Below are 16,707 nucleotides of genomic sequence, written 5' to 3' on the forward strand. Positions count from 1 at the left end.
AGTTCATACAACTCAAAGCCAGAAAAACAACCAACACAATCAAAAAGGGGGGAAAAGACCTAAATAGACATTTCTCCAAAGAAGACATACAGATGGCTAACAAAATGAAAAGATGCTCAACATTGCTCATTATTAGAGAAATACCAATCAAAACCACAATGAGATATCACCTCACACCAGTCGGAATGGCCATCAACAAAAAATCTGCAAACAATAAATGCTGGAGAAGTTGTGGAGAAAAGGGAATGCTCTTGCACTGTTGGTGGGAATGTGAATTGATACAGCCACTATGGAAGACTTAAAAAACTAGGAATAAAACCACCATATGACCCAGCAATCCCACTCCCAGGCATATACCCTGAGGAAACCAAAATTGAAAGAGACACATGTATCCCATTGTTCATTGCAGTACTATTTACAATAGCTAGAACATGGAAGCTACCTAGATGTCCACACTCTCGATATATAAAGTTTTTTGTCACTTTTATGTCTCCAACAACAGGCTGATGGAGGCTATACAGAGCCACACAGACCTGGATTTGAGACATCTCAGAGCCATCTGACCTCGCCTGTAAAATGGGGTTGTCCGTCTCCTAGGGTTCCTGGGTAGATCAATGGAGATAATGTACTGGAAGGCACTTTGAAAAATACAAAGTGCAATTCAAATGGATTATTGACAGCCCTTTGTTAAGTGTTCGTTTGATTGCTGAATGTCCTTGAATGCAATGAGGCATCATTCCTTATAAAGTGTTTTATAACTCAGACCTTTCCACTAATTCAGAATGACCTTCCCTCCAATCAGTTAGGCTCCTGTGGTTTTACTTCAAAGGCCAGGAAGCTGCTGCTAAGAATTTCGTAGAGAAGAGGAAAGGGCTTTTAGAGGTCATCTTGCATCCCACCTCCTGCCCCAGTCCCCCAGCAGGGTTCTCCTCTGCATCCCCCCCACCCCGCCCCGCCCCGGATAATCCCCAGAGATCTTCTTGGAAATGTTCCATGAGAGCAGCTTCCCAGGACACGAGTAGCCGCTCCTTTCTATTGAGGGCAGTGAGACCAACATGAATTCCATGGAGTCAAAACTCACTTCCACCATTGACTCCAGGAATGGTTTTAACATTTTTAAACAGTTTCTTAATAAACTTTTAAGTAGTATTTTATGACACATGAAAATTTTATGAAATTCAAACATCAGTGTCCACAGATAAAGTTTTATTGCAACACATGCATTCGTTTTCGTATTTTCCATGGCTGCTTCCACACTATACGGCAGAGCTGAGTGGCTGCTACAGAAATCTCACAGCCCGCAAAGCTGAAGATATTCACTCTCTGTCTCTTAAAGAGAAATTTTGCTGACCCCCTACTTTAGGATTACATTAGCAATCCCAGCCTCTCTTAAAACGCATGGAAAAAGTTTTCATGTCACTGACTTGCCCCAGCAAACCCTTTTAAGGGCTTTTGATGGTTCAGGTGCTTGCTGGGCACTAGGAAGATGTTTTCCCATTGTTAATAAGAGTCTAGATCTTAAATGTTCTCACCACCAAACAACAATAAAAAACACAGACAGACACGGTACGAATTCAGAGGAAGGGAAGGGAGCATTTCAGAAAGATTTCACAAAAGGAAATTTGAACTTGAACTTAAAGAATGAGATAGGTTTGGGAGTGTTGGAAAGAATTAAGAGGGTGTTTCCCACCCCCCCCCAAGAATAACTCTCAGGTTCGATCCCTCGGTTAGGAAGATCCCCTGGAGAAGGAAATGACAACCCACTCCTATATTCTTGCCTGGAGAATTCCATGGACAGAGGAGCCTGGTGGGCTACAGTCCACGGGGTCACAAAAGGGTTGGACATAACTTGGCGACTAACACTTCACTTTATTCAAAGCATGATTCCTATTTAAAGCCCTGGAGTCAGGAAAGCTAACAATATGTCCAGAAAGACCAGCGGTTCGTCCAATACTTAGACGATACAACAGGCTGATTTCTGTTACTGGGATAAAGCAAGGACAAAGTAAGGATAAAGTGGACAAAGCAAGGACCCCCGGGGACTTCCCTAGTGGACCAGTGCATGAAATCTTGCCTTTCCATGTGGGGAATACAGGTTTGATCCCTGGTCAGGGAGCTAAGATCCTACATGCCTCCTGGCCAAAACACCAAAACATAAAACAGAAGCAATATAGTAGCAAATTCAGAAAGACTTTAAAAATGCTCCACATCAAAACAAAACAAAAGCAAGGACTCCACCTTGATGTAGATTATGTTCCAGTGCCCACAGCCTGCAGTAAAAGTTTCACAGAGGATAAGAAGTGCCCAGGGTGGGGGCAGTTTCCAGGTGGAGTGGAATGCCCACCTAAGGAGCCCCCTGTCCCGGCCAGTGCCACTCACTCAAGGGCACTGGAATTATGATTAGAAACAGGTGGCACCTGGCCCTGCCCTTCAGCATTGCTGCACACTCAACCTTGGGCATTTCAACCTGAGTGGGTGCCTCTGTCTCCCCATCTGTAAACCTAGGGGGTGGGACCAGATTCCCAAAGAAGGGCAATGCCAGTGAATGGTCAAACTACCATATAATTGTGCTCATTTCACATGCTAGCAAGGTAATGCTCCAGATCCTTCAAGTTAGGCTTCAGCAGTACCTTAACCAAGAAATTCCAGAAGTACAAGCTGGATTTAGAAAAGGCAAAGGAACCAGAGATCAAATTGCCAACATCCACTGGATCATAGCAAGGGAATTTCAGAAAATCTATTTCTGCTTCATTGACTACACTAAAGCCTTTGACTGTGTGGATCACAACAAACAGTGGAAAATACTTCAAGAGATAGGAATACCAGACCACCTTACCTGTCTCCTGAAAAACCTGTATGCAGGTCAAGAAGCAAGAGTTAGAACCAAACATGGAAGAATGGACTGGTTCAGAGTTGGGAAAGGAATACCACAAGGCTGTGTATCGTCACCTTGCTTATTTAACTTCTATGTACATCATGCAAAATGCAGGGCTGGATGAATCACAAGCTGGAATCAAGATTGCCAGGAGAAATGTCAACAATCTCAGATATGCAGATGATACCACCACTCTAATGGCAGAAAGTGAAAAGGAACCAAAAAGCCTCTTGATGAAGGTGAAAGAAGAGAGTGAAAAAGCGGATTTAAAACTCAACATTCAAAAAACGAAGATCATGGCATCTGCTCCTACCACTTCATGGTAAATAGAAAGGGAAAAAGTGGAAGAAGTGACAGATTTTCTTTTCTTGGACTCCAAAATCACCGAAGATAGTGACTGCAACCATGAATTTAGAAGACAGTTGCTCCTTGGAAGGAAAGCTATGACACATCTAGACAGCATATTAAAAAGCGGAGACATCACTTTGCTAACAAAGGTCCATATAATTAAAGCTATGATTTTTCCAGTAGTCATGTACAGGTGTGAGAGTTGGACCACAAAGAAGGCTGAGTGCCGAAGAATTGATGCTTTTGCACTGTGATGTTGGAGAAAACTCTTGAGAGTTCTTTGAACTGCAAGGAGATCAAACCAGTCAACCCTGAAGGAAATTAACCCTGAATATTCAGTGGAAGGAGTGATATTGAAGCTGAAACTCCAATACGTTGGCCACCTGATGAGAAGAGCCAGCTCATGGGAAAAGACCCTGATGCTGGGAAAGATTGAAGGCAAAAGGAAAAGGGGGCTGCTGAGGATGAAATGGTTGGATGGCATCACCAACCGGCTCAATGGACCTAAGCTTGAGCAATTCCAGGAGATAGTGGAGGAGCCTGGTGTGCTACAGTCCATGGGATTGCAAACAGTCAGACATGACTTAGCAACTGAACAACAACAAGAAGGATCAGATCTAACTCAAGAATTTGGTGATGGTGCGTGAGTGCGTGCTAAGTCATTTGAGTTGTGTCAGACTCTTTGCAAATCTGTGGATTGTAGCCTGCTAGGCTCCTCTGTCCATGGGATTCTCCAGACAAGAACACAGGAGGGGGTTGCCATGTCCTTCTCCAGGGGAATCTTTCAGATCCAGGGATCGAACCTGCGCCTCCTGAGGCTCCTGCGCTGCAGAGAGATTCTTTACCGCCGAACCACTACTCCATGATGGTAGTTACATTTTGATTTTCAAACAAAACTCCTTGAATTTGTAGTGGAAAAAAATCTAGATAACTGCTCCTTTTGTTTTGTTTACAAGTTGCAATTGTGTTTAGTTTTCTTATTTTGCTAATTTTAAGTTCTCAAACTGTGTTTCTTTCTTTAAAAAGTACTATGCATGGTTCTGAGCTTCAGGAATCTACAATCCAATGAGAAGTAGGATGCACACAGTGGTTAAGAGCATGGATCCAGAAGCAGATTACCTGGGCTCAGATCCCAGCTCTGCCAGGACCAGCAGAGCCCTGCTCCCTGGGGAAGTTACCTGACCTGCTGGGGCCTGTTCCCAGTGAACCAGGGGAGGAACAGCACCAACCACAAAGGTGCGGTAAGGGTTAAATGAGAGCAGGGGTAACGCAGTGCCTGGCTGGCAGGCTGCTCTTGGATACGCTTATTATTTCAGGCAAATAATAAACATACGTGACAAAGGCAACACAAGTGTGATGCAGTGTGGCTGAGGCAGTGATCAAAGTCTGCATGGGAGGAATTGTGCTACTAAGTGAGGAGTGTGTCTGTCTGGCAAAGAGGAGGCTTCGTGGGTACTGGAGGAGAAGCAGGTGTCTTCCCAGCAGACAAGTGGGATGGTGGTATTTTAAGGAGGAGCTGAAGCTCCATGAGCAAAGATGTCCCCAACTGACCCCATCTTCCCCCAGCCATGGATCCATCTCCTCCGCTCCTCATCTCCCTGAACAGGACTCCTTCCCTTCCCCATCCAACCAGCTGCTCAAGATAGAAGCACTGGGGTCTTCCTTGCCAACTTCCTCTGGCATATCCCCCACCTGGTCATTCTGATTTACATCCCACACATCTCTCAAATCCGTCATGTCTCTCTCTCTCTCTCCCCCCATCTCTCCATCTCCATTTATACTTCTAGATCTCTCTGTATCTTTGTGTCCATATGTATCTCTACAGGGCTCCCAGGGGGCTCAGCAGGTAAAGAATCCACCTGCAATTCAGGAGACATGGGTTCGATCCCTGGGCTGGGAAGATCCCCTGGAGAAGGGCATGGCAACCCACTCCAGTATTCTTGCCTGGAGAACCCCACAGACAGAGGAGCCTGGTGGGCTACAGCCCATGGGGTCACACAGAGTCAAACGTGACTGAGCATGCACACACATATCTCTATACCTCTCTCATGGCTTCCCCTTGCTCCCAAGATCAAATCCCACTTCTTGACCTTGTGGGGTCAGTTCCCTCCCTGTGCCCTGCATTCCAGGAGCCTAGATTTTTTTCATGTCTCCAAATGCCTCCTGTTTCCTTTGTCTGGAATGTTCCTTCCCAATTGCCTCTCCTGCTCTCCTTGCAACTAGCAATACTCACCCTTCAAGTGGTGGTTTTAATGTCACCTCCTCGGGGACACATCCCTAACTCCTGCACTTGGCTGACACTCTCTCTAGCTTCTACATACTTACCACAATCAGAATAAATTGATTATTTGTATATTTCTTGTGTATAATCTTAAATTCCACAGGGGCAGGGATTTGTTTTAACCTCTTTTGCACTGATGCATTGATACAACCCCAGCCCCTAAATCAGTGACTGACAGATAGCTAGGCGCTCAAAAAACATATACTGATTGCTCATCTTCTCACTATACAGTGAGTGCCTTTAGTCTGGGCCTTTGCCAGTCTTACATTCCCAGAGCCTTGTTCAGTGCTCGGGCTGTCCTGGGCATACCATAAACATTTGTTCGACAAATGAGCAATGAGTGAATAATTTCAGAAGTACATCTCCCAGTGTGTTCCCAGACTGGTTCTTCACACTCTAATTTGTGGTCTGAATAGCAGGGAGCAGTGCCTCCTTGACGTTCCAGGAGATGTACAACACGCTTCTGTTCATGTGGCCTGAAACGTCAGGAATGCTTTAGCATTCAGTCCCACTGATCCAACCAGAGCATCTAAGAAACAAAAAGGACCTTGGGGATGAGCTAATTCAGTCTCCGTTTGATATCTGAATCCTTTCTGCATCACTCGAATCATGCCTTCATTCAGCCTGAGCTTGAATAGGGGAAGAAGCAATAATTCACTGCTCCAGAGGAAACCAACATCATCTTTTGTCACCTTCGCCCATAGGAGTGATCCTGAAGCAATAACTAGCATCTGTGCATCCCAGATCTAGTCCCGAAGACACAGACTTTTAAACTATGAATTTCAACCCTTTAATAAGGCAGGAAATGAATCTAATAGGCTCAACAAGCATTTTGTTATGAAAAAGAGTAGACTTGCCTAGACTAGAAAATATGAACATGGTAAGAGTATTGAAGTTTTCTGGGATGATTATTTCAGTTACCTATGTGTGTTTATGTATATTCTGGGTTGAGCTACAAAATGTCATTCTTACTAAAGGTAACAGCCAGGCAAGTTGGAAAGTCACAATCCTGGAGGGTGAGGAGACAGATGCTCTGGCCTAACGGCCCTTCCAGCCCATGGAGACCAGGCATGGTGGCCACTAATACTGTATCTTCCCAGCCAAACATCCCCAGCATATTCCTCCCCTTTCCCCGTGTGATGTGGTTGTTAGCTGGTGCCCTTGGCATCTTGTCTGCATCACAACTGAGTGACTTCAGGAAACACAGCGACATGCTAGCGGCCACATTTCTTTCTCACCAGTTGACTTTGGCCCAGGAATGTCAAAGGTAAATGCAGGAAGACAAAGAGGAGGCTGGTGGGGGGGTGGGGGGGATGCTCCTTCTTCCCACCTTGTTCCAGCGCTCACTGTCTTCAAGGTGCTCACAAATTAACCCTTCCGTGACCAACTCTTGTCCAACATGCACAACACGCTGACCTGTCCATAGCCTGTAAAATCAACTTCCTTTCCATTTTGAAAAATAAACACATGGCCTGGCCAGCACTTTTTCCTTAACACATCTTCCTTTCTCCTTAGAGAGAAAGAGAGAGTTAATTCTTCTAATTTCAACCAGTTATACCTTCAGAAGCTCATCTTCAAGTTGCCCCAGTAATTTGCATCATTCACTTATTCCTGAGGTCTGAATTCAGAGTAGCTGCATGTCTCTTACAAGCTCACCAGCTTCTGCCATCACTTCACAGTGCTCCTTCTTTCTCTGCATTGTTCCATCATCCTCTTTGTCAGAGAAAACAGAAGTAGGTCTCTCTCAACTCTGCCTTTTCTAGGCCATCGAGCTTGGGTTTCACCATCAACTCCAACTCTGGGTCTGTAGCTCTCTCCTTGATCTCCCCTGGGACATTTGTGAGGACTTTTTGTAGTTTTCAGAGTGTTTCGCATGCCTTAGCTCCCCTCCCCAACAGGCCTACTGTCGTCACTCTGCTTGTTGTTCAGTTGCTTGTTCAGTTGTCCAACTCTTTGTGACCCCATGGACTGCAGCACGCCAGGTTTTCCTGTTCTTCACTATTTCCCAGAGCTTGCTCAAACTCATGTCCTCTGAGTCAGTGACGCGATTCAACCCTCTCATCCTCTGTCACCCCCTTCTCCTCTTGCCTTCAGTCTTTCCCAGCATCAGAGTCTTTTCCAGGGAGTGGGCCCTTGGCATCAGGTGGCCAAAGTATTGGAGCTTCAGAATCAGTCCTTCCAATTCAAGGTTGATTTCCCTTAGGGTTGACTGGTGTGATCTCCTTGCTGTCCAAAGGGCCCTCGAGTCTTCTCCAGCATCACAATTTGAACACATCAGTTCTTTGGTGCTCAGCCTTATTTATGGTCCAACTCTCACATCTGTACATGACTACCGAAAAAACCATAGCCTTGACTACATGGACCTTTGTTGGCAAAGTGATGTCTCTGGGGAGTGTGCTTTTTCTCAGTTTTCTGCAAGAGTCCTTTTAAAGCTTGAGATCACCCAGTCCATCACCATTACTGGAGTCTCTAAATATTTCCCCACTTCTTCCCGGCTCAGAACCTGTTGTGAAAACAGAGTGGAGTTTGTTTCTGAGAGCCTGTCACTGTCAGGAGCCGTCCTTCCTGAAAAGGTCACACGTCACAAAAACACATGGTGGGCTGTTTTCTTTCCCGGCTTCCTGACCTGTGCCTTCCTCATGGTATGTGTCCAATCAGATCCAAGCTTTCACTTCTTGTTGATCAAGAACCCTGGGAGGACACAACCCCTTTCTTTTCTGGACAGGATATCAGGTCTAAAAGTAATGATTTAACCTTGCCTCTATCCCTCTGGGAGACCAGTATGCAATCCAGTGAGTTTATCAGAAAATCACCGATTGCAGCTGGGCAGGCTGAAAAACAAAAGTTGAAGATTTCTCTTTTCTGCTTTTTCTAAAAGAGCCCTTTTTGAGTAATAATAACAGTCATTAAATCTTACTGAGTGCTGGTTTTTTGCCAGCCAGGTTTCTAAGCACTTGAAATGTATGATTTCCTTTAATTCTCCAACAGCGTTTTGGGACAGGACCCTTCATTACTTCCATTCCACAGATGAGGACACCGAAGCAGAGAGGTGGAATTTGTCCATGATCACAGAAGAAGTAAATGCTGGAGCCGTGATCGGGACACAGGCCACCCAGCTCACAGTCTGCGCTCAAGACACCATGTCATGTCAACAAACACCCTTGATCTTGAAGTTATTCCATCTGTTTTAAGCCTATTCTGGGCCACATATTTACATCCATTTCATATATCTTCCGACTAGTTTCACTTAGGATTTGGAGCATACAAATATCTTCTTGAATTTTGATGATAAACTCATGAACACTTCTACTCTTATGCCAGGAATGTCTGCTTTCTCTATCTAACTCTATAAAGTTTCTTATGGCCCCCTTGCACTGCAGTAATTTGTTTACATGTCAATGAATTCCTGCGTATTAGGGGCCATTATTCATTTGTGAGTCTGTTGATTGAATGAGTGAACATATGAATTCTGTGTATTCATTCACACCAGCAACTTTAAACATGTTGGGTAAGCTGACTCTAAGAGAGAAACAACAGCACCTGTGTTTTTTCAAGAATGATCTTCCTTTTCCCGGTGGGGTTGAGGTTTCCAAGTAGGCCACCTGGTAGAATGTTGTCAAATTCCCTTCTCCCACAAATTCTATGCAGTTTCACAACTAGAGAGTCACTCTTTGACCTACACTTGGCAGCCATTTGTATGGTAGTGAGACCCCTCCAAAGAAAGATTTCATAGAGCCTGGAGGAGAGAGCAAGAAGGCCGTGAAATCTAAACAAAAGAACACACACAGCCTCCGAGAAGGGCGAAGAGCCAGCTGATGTACCGGGGTGGGAGACGTGCGTTCCACAAGCAGAAGACCCTTGAATGACAGAAGAAAGGACTCAGAAGGGCCCTGTTAGGTGACTCTCAAAACAATTTTCAGTAAGGTGTAGGCTCCTACTTTTGAAGCAGAGAAGAAACTCAAACCAAATCAGCTTCTTTAAAAATGAAAGTCTTGATCAAAGCAGTTCTTTAAGAAAATAGCCTCAAAGGCCTGGGTTAAAAATCTGAGGAATTAGACCAAATGAGGTCAATTTCAAACGTGCTGTGTGTATCTATAAAGACGTGGCCCAAATTGCCTTGTACTCATCAGGAAAGTCCTGAGCTGGCTGAAGAGGCCAGCTGCACCCCAAGTGCCACTTATGAGAACCTGGCCCCGAGTTGATCTTGGCCCAGTGCCCCACTCCTCTTCTCAGCACATTTCTGACTTTCCTGCAATTCACACCTGGTGCTGGTTTAGAAATAAAAGTTTGCTGTTATCTTGAGTGATTTAGCCCTTTTCTCCACGCTTCCTTTAAACAGAACAAAACAATAGCTCCATCAGCGTGCTAGGCAACAGCCTTCCAATCCCCTCCCCCCCACCCCCTTCACCCCCCACCCCCAGTCCACCCCAGGCCTTGCTTCTGCCGCTCACTCTCTCCGGGGATCCTGGGCCAGCAATTTCAGCTCCCTCTGCCTCAGTTTCTGCATCTGGGCTTAGGGATTTAGGGGTGGGGGCAAAGGAAGTGATTATTTCATTAGTAAAGTGCTTTGTAACATTTCATTATCCATTAGCATCTTCCTTCCCTTCTTCCTCCCTGGGATATTTTGAGAACTAATGAGATAATGGTCTGCAAGTGGTTGGAATCAGATGGTACCCAGGACCCTGGCCCCACTTCCTCTGAAAGTACTTCTGGTCTTTAAGGGTGCTCACACGCTTAGATCCACGGAGTGTTCTTACGCAACAGCCACAAGCCGCAGGCATTGCCTCCCGGTCAATTACCACAAGAAACATCCACATTATTTGCTGATTTCATTCTGATCATCAAAGCAAATGGAAATGGCAACCCACTCCAGTATTCTTGCTGGGAAATCCCATGGACAGAGGAGCCTGGCAGACTACAGTCCCTGGGATCACAAAAGAGTTGGATATGACTTAGCAACTAAACAACAACAACAATAAATATACATGCATAATAAAACAGTGTGTATACACTAATGTATATATAATTATACATAAATATCACATATATATGTATATAGACAAAAAAATAGATAGTCAATCACAGTTCCTAAATGGTAATTGGTATAATTAACGGTATAATTAATGGTAATTGGTATAATATTTTTTTAAAAAAGCAAATGGATAAAGCAAATCTATGGTAATCCTGCATGAGACCAAGAATTTCACATTTTTAAATGACAAATAGCAAATAAATAAGAAACAGAAACCCACTCCATTCTGACCCGTAAGTAAGAGGTGGCACAATGTACTTGCAGTAAGAATGCTAAAAAAAATAATAATAAATCTAAAGTATTCATTGAATAAAATCCATTTGTGTGCAGGCTTAGGGATGCTCATCTTCCTGGATGCCTCTGAGAAGAAGCACGCCACAGGAAAGCGAGTTCACTGGGGCCACGGAACATGAAAAGACAAGATGGGGTTCTCTAACAAGCTCACAGAGATCAACCTAATTACTGATCGATTTGGAGTGGCGGCAGATTAGGAAATCTTTTCCAGCGTCTCTGATAAAACTGACAGGCAAGTTTGGTGCAAATAAAAGGGTAGAAAGGGAGGCTGGGATGGGAGAGAGAGAGAGAGAGAGAGAGAGAGAGAGAGATGAATCTCAAGCAAGGAAGTCCTTCCATATCTCTGGTTGGTAGATTTTTGAGGACAGCCCAATCTCCAGTTTCACAGCTTTGCAAAATTTAACTGTTTCTCTGTGTTCCACTGAAATACTTCACTTCAGAATCCCACAAAGTAATTTTGTCTCCTGTTCATTTGTGTTAGAGTTTAGAGCCTGACATCCATCCAAGCGGTGCAGGCTATGGGAACTAGGGAAATAATGTTGGAGAGCTATTTAGATTTCTGCTTTTCACTCTACAAATACAAGGGGAAGATTTTAAATATTAGATGGAAGAAATAAAATATGGATAAAAAGGTATTCAGACTCAGTTTTTATGGAATAATCATGGCAAACCTTTTCCAAATCTTTCTCTTAATTTTGCTTCAAATATTATAGTAGCCTCTCTAGTTTTTATGGCTACATTCACTCTGTAGCATTATGTTGGGCAGAGAATTTGAACAAAAACAGCTCCCACTACGGCTTTCAGCTCTCGTGTTCTGACAGCCGGGAAGTAGGTGGCAAGTAATCTATTACAAATAATGAAGAATTGAAGTTTATCAGTGATTTACTATACAGCATGTAAACAGAGTATTTCAAGCTTATTGTCATAAAGGATATCACTCACTCATCCAAATTCCAACTTGATTCTATTTCTGTTTCTTCTCCTTTGGATAAAAAAGTTGAATTAATTCTACTCTTAAGTTCGTGATGCACTCATCAATCCACAAAACATCCCTCTTTTATCTTATAATGGTTTTCTCTCCTACTTGCTGATCCCCACTCCAATCTCCCTCACTCCAAACACCCTCACTCCTATTTTTATACCTACTTGGTGGGGCTTCCCAGGTGGCTCAGTGGTAAAGGATCCTCCTGCCATTGCAGGAAATGCAGGAGACACGGGTTTGGTCCCTGGGTTGGGAAGATCCTCTGGAGGAGGTAATGGCAACCCACTCCAGTACTCTAGCCTGAAAAATCCCATGAACAGAGGAACCTGGTGGGCTACAGTCCACGGGGTCGTAAAGAGTCAGACAAGACTAATCGACTTGAGCATGCACACATGCAAAATTGTTGCTGCTCAGTCGCTCAGTCGTGTCCAACTCTGTGCAACCCCACGGACTGCAGCACGCCAGGCTTCCCTGTCCTTCACTGGCTCCTGGAGTTTGCTCAAACTCATGTCCATCGAGTCGGTGATGCCATCCTACCACCTCATTCTCTGTCACCCTCTTTGCCTCCTGCTCTCAATCTTTCCCAGCATCAGGATCTTTTCCAATGTCTGGCCTCTTCACAACAGATGGCCAAAGTATTGGAGCTTCAGCTTCAGCATCAGTCCTTCCAATGAACATTTAGGGTTGATTTCCTTTAGGGTTGACTGGTTTGATCTCTCTGCTATCCAAGGAACTCTCAAGAATCTTTTCCAGCACCATAATTTGAAAGCTTCAATTCTTCGGTTCTCAGCCTTATTTATGGTCCAACTCTCATATCCATACATATGAAAAACCATAGCTTTGACTAGACAGAACTTTGTTGGCAAAGTGATGTCTCTGCTTTTTAAAATGCTAAGTTTGTCACAGCTTTTCTTCCAAAGAGCGTCTTTTAATAACGGCAAACCACTTCTTGCCTTGAGAAGCCCATGAACAGAATGCACACATATACCTACTTGAATAATACATGGTATTGTTTTCTGTGTGTGTTTACTTTAAAAAAGCAACATGCTAAAAATTTGATTCTCTTTCTTATTTTTCTTTTATCCAACGCTATGCTTTTGCATTCTATCCTGTTCTTGTATGTAAATCTAAGTATGACAGCTGATGGCTTACATATTACCACATCTGCCCTGTCCCAGTGATGGACTTGTGGCCAATTCCAATTCTTTGCTGCAGGGAGTATTCTCAGAGCTGTCCCCTCACAGATTTGTGCCAGGCTGGTTCTGGGGTCTACACCAGGAGCAGACTGCTAAGGCAAAAGATATGATCCTTCCTCCAGTAGTTCAGGAGGGTTCCCATTTCCCTGCATCTCTTTCAATACTTGGTACTAATAGGATTTCCAGTTTTTGACAACCTGATGATTTTGAAGTGGATCACACTGTCATTGAAATTTGCATTTCTCTGATTACTAGTGAAATGGCATCTCTTCTTATGCTTCTTAGCAATTTGGATTTCTCCTCTGAACTGCCTAAATCCTTTGTCTGTATTTTTCCTATGTAGGTTTCCTCTATTTTTCTTGCCAACCTGCAGGATTTTCTTGGGGCATTAATTCGTTATTGATTTTTGGACACTGCAAACATCTTTCCCCCAGTGCCATCTGTCATGTAGGTTAACTGTTCTGAGTTGAAATCTTTACTTTTGATGTAGTCATACTCATCAATTTTCCTCTTATGGTTTATGTTGCTTTGGTCTTGGTTAAGAAAATCCCTACAGATCTCAGAGCCACAAATACATTCTTCTACATGGTCTTCTATAAAATGTGCATCTTTTCCCTACATTCTTAGGTCGTTAATCCATTTGGAATTTGTTTTTGTATATGTTGTAAGATAGGAATCCAACTCCCTCCCCACCTCCCCCCCCCCCCCCCATTATGAGTCAGTTTTCCCAACCACATCCATTAAATGACCCATCTTCTTCCCACTGGTTTGAGAAGAAGTTCTACTGTACACAACTTTCCATGGAAACACGGGTCAATGAATAAACTCTCTATTTAAGCTCTTTGGTCAGTTTTCATGTTCCTACAGTGCTACCCCATGGTTTTATTATGGTAGTTTTAAAATACATCTTCATCAATATGTTTTCTTCAATGGGAGAGAAGCTAAGGCAGCAGTTACTAGACCAAGAAGTATATATAATCCCACAGCCTCTCTTATTCTTATCCGAGCCCATCATTTTCACACTGGGTCACCCATGGGAGAGTACCCTACATGTGAAAGTTATCCTTAATGTATATCAAAATGGGGGGGGGGGAATACTAAAGTATCTGTGCAATCACCTGTTTGCCCTGCACAATTCTTTGGAATTCAAATTGTATGTCTTTCAAGAAAAGAAAGTCAATATTCTTTACTCTTAATTTTGAAAGTTATTACCTTGGAAACCCATAAAACAATTCTTCTATGGAAATGAAAGATCTTCAGGGATGACCTTACTGGGTCTCCAAGATTCACAAACAGGGTAAAATGGATGAAGCCACTGAGGGGCAATGTGCTCATTCCAACAACCAACCTATAGTGGAACTGAAACTACAGCCCAGATCTCCTGAGACTTCCTTATCAACTTTACAAATAGATCCAACATCTCCTGTGTGCTAGATATCACTGCATGGAGTAGGAAAATGAATAAACAAATATGGTCTCTTCCAAATATTAATCAATCAGTGACTGGTCTGGAACCTGGGGTGTATACTAATTCACAAAAGGATGAGCCTATTATGAAGTTGGACAGTTTTTAGTCCATCCTATCTACCAGAGGCCAATTCAAATACATTTTACACAGACCAGCTGGCAATCACTAAAAATTCTGACTAGATATTGCCATGTTGGATTTACTGGCCAAATATAGGCCTTGCCTCTAACTCAGATGAGACAAAACAGCATGCCAAGAATGTCCTTCCAGAACAGGAATGAGCCTAAAACTGCACTAGAGTTTCAGGATACTTGCAGCTAAAGAATTTCCAGATAAAGGAAAGCATAGAATATTCAGGTACAGAGGGGGAAAAAAGGAAGGAAAGAAGGGAGGGAGGGGTGGAGGGAGAGAGGAATGAAGGAAGGAAGGGGAAATAAAAGAAAATAGAAATAAAGTGAAAAGGAAAAGCTGGGACTCAATTGGGAATACCTAGGGGGAAAAGACAGCATGTAACAGAGACACCACACAAGATCCTTGTCTCTTCAACATCCCTGATTTCACTAGAACTCAAATTACGCCAGCTAAAAGGCAGCACTTCAATGGTGCAAACAGGCTGACACATAAAACCAGTCAAAAATTATTAGCATTTTTTAAAGTAATTATTTTTCAGAAATAATGGAACCAAGGAGTGAGTCAAACTATCACCTACAAGCGTGAAATAAACTGAATATTGTTCACCTTGTTTATTTTTTGTTTTTCCTTAAGTCCTATTCCTGAAGAAATTATCCCATTTAAAAATAATCCATGTAATGTAGATCAAAGCAAAAAATAATAAAAACAAAACTAAAGCTAAGGAAAGAAAAACCAGTTTAATGTTGGCTTTTAAAATTTCAGCATATTCATCTTTTGAATTCTAATTGTCTTCAAAATTAATCAAAATCATCTGGTGGATCAAGAGTAACATGAACAGATATTGAGAGTTTATTAAAGTTTAAAAGCTGGTTAAATAATGGTGTAACATATCATCTAAGAGTTCAGAGCCTAGTGCCACACTGCTTGGTTCAAATCCCATCTCTTCCACTGAAACAGCTATGAAAGAAAGAAAGAAAGAAAGTGAAGTCGCTCAGTCGCGTCCGACTCTTTGCAAACCCATGGATTGTAGCCTACCAAGCTGCTCCATCCATGGGATTTTCCAGGAAAGAGCTCTGGAGTGGGTTGCCATTTTCTTCTCCAGGGGATCTTCCCAACCCAGGGATCGAACCCGGGTCTCCTGCATTGTAGGCAGACACTTTACCATCTGAGCCACCAGGGAAGTCATCTGCCTAGAAAAGTCTGTAAAAATAGACCATAAAATTGTAACAGTCTTTATCTCTGGAAGGTGAGATTATGGATTTTTCTTCTTCTTTCTGTTTATCAGCATGTCTCTAATTTTTCTAACCGTGAAAATATATTGATTTCATAATAAAGAGGAGCAAGTTCTTTTTAATTTTTGACAACAGATCTATGAGATGGGTAGGGGCTGGGGAGAATTGGACATGCCTATAATCGAGAGTTACCTGCAAATACACAATCTAGCAAAGAGGCAAAGTTTTGAGTTTTAGCCCCAAATAAATAGGGAATTAGGGGGCTGATGAGGTGAGAAAAAAAAATGGAGAGTGAGATTCTTCTTGGAAATTTTGTTTTGTACTCAAGGTTAAGGTTCAATACAGCAGTAAAATGAACAAAGAAATGAAGTACCGTGAGGGGTCACAGGCACAAACATCAACTGGGTCTGGAGTTTTGAAAGGCATTGGATAATTTCATGACCATTAATAACATCTGCAGTCCTGCTGGGCAGACTAATGGCAGAGGTAATTAGAGCCTGTGCTCCAAGACAGATGACTCCACGTCAGAGAAGAAGAGCAGGGCCAGGAGGGGCGGGGCCGACGGGCAGGGCCTTGCCCGAAAGGACTCTCCCTACTCACAGCAGAGGGATGCCCCGGACTGGCCTCTGTGGGCAGATTCTTATCTCACAAAGCAAGCAGTGGGTGTGGCTTGGATATGGATATAAAACTGCCCCGCACTAATATCCTGCAGTGAAATACTGCACACTTCACATACCCAGGGTTTAGGCTTACAAACATACATTCAGTTCGAAGAATTTGTGAAATCCATCAATTATTAACCCAGCAGGTACCCAGTGGTGATTATGCAATAGAGGGACGATTTATCAGTCACCCAAATTAAGAAGA

General features: G+C 43.2%; 1 non-coding gene across 1 annotated transcript; it reads right to left on the minus strand.

Annotated features, from left to right (window-relative positions):
- Positions 1–15,716: 15,716 nt before the first annotated feature.
- Positions 15,717–15,788, minus strand: TRNAC-ACA (transfer RNA cysteine (anticodon ACA)). The gene has a single exon. It is a non-coding gene; the product is annotated as a tRNA-Cys (tRNA).
- Between the last annotated feature and the right edge of the window lie 919 nt (positions 15,789–16,707).

Source organism: Muntiacus reevesi, chromosome 13 (genome assembly GCF_963930625.1).
Source record: "Muntiacus reevesi chromosome 13, mMunRee1.1, whole genome shotgun sequence".
NCBI classification, from domain to species: Eukaryota; Metazoa; Chordata; class Mammalia; order Artiodactyla; family Cervidae; genus Muntiacus; species Muntiacus reevesi.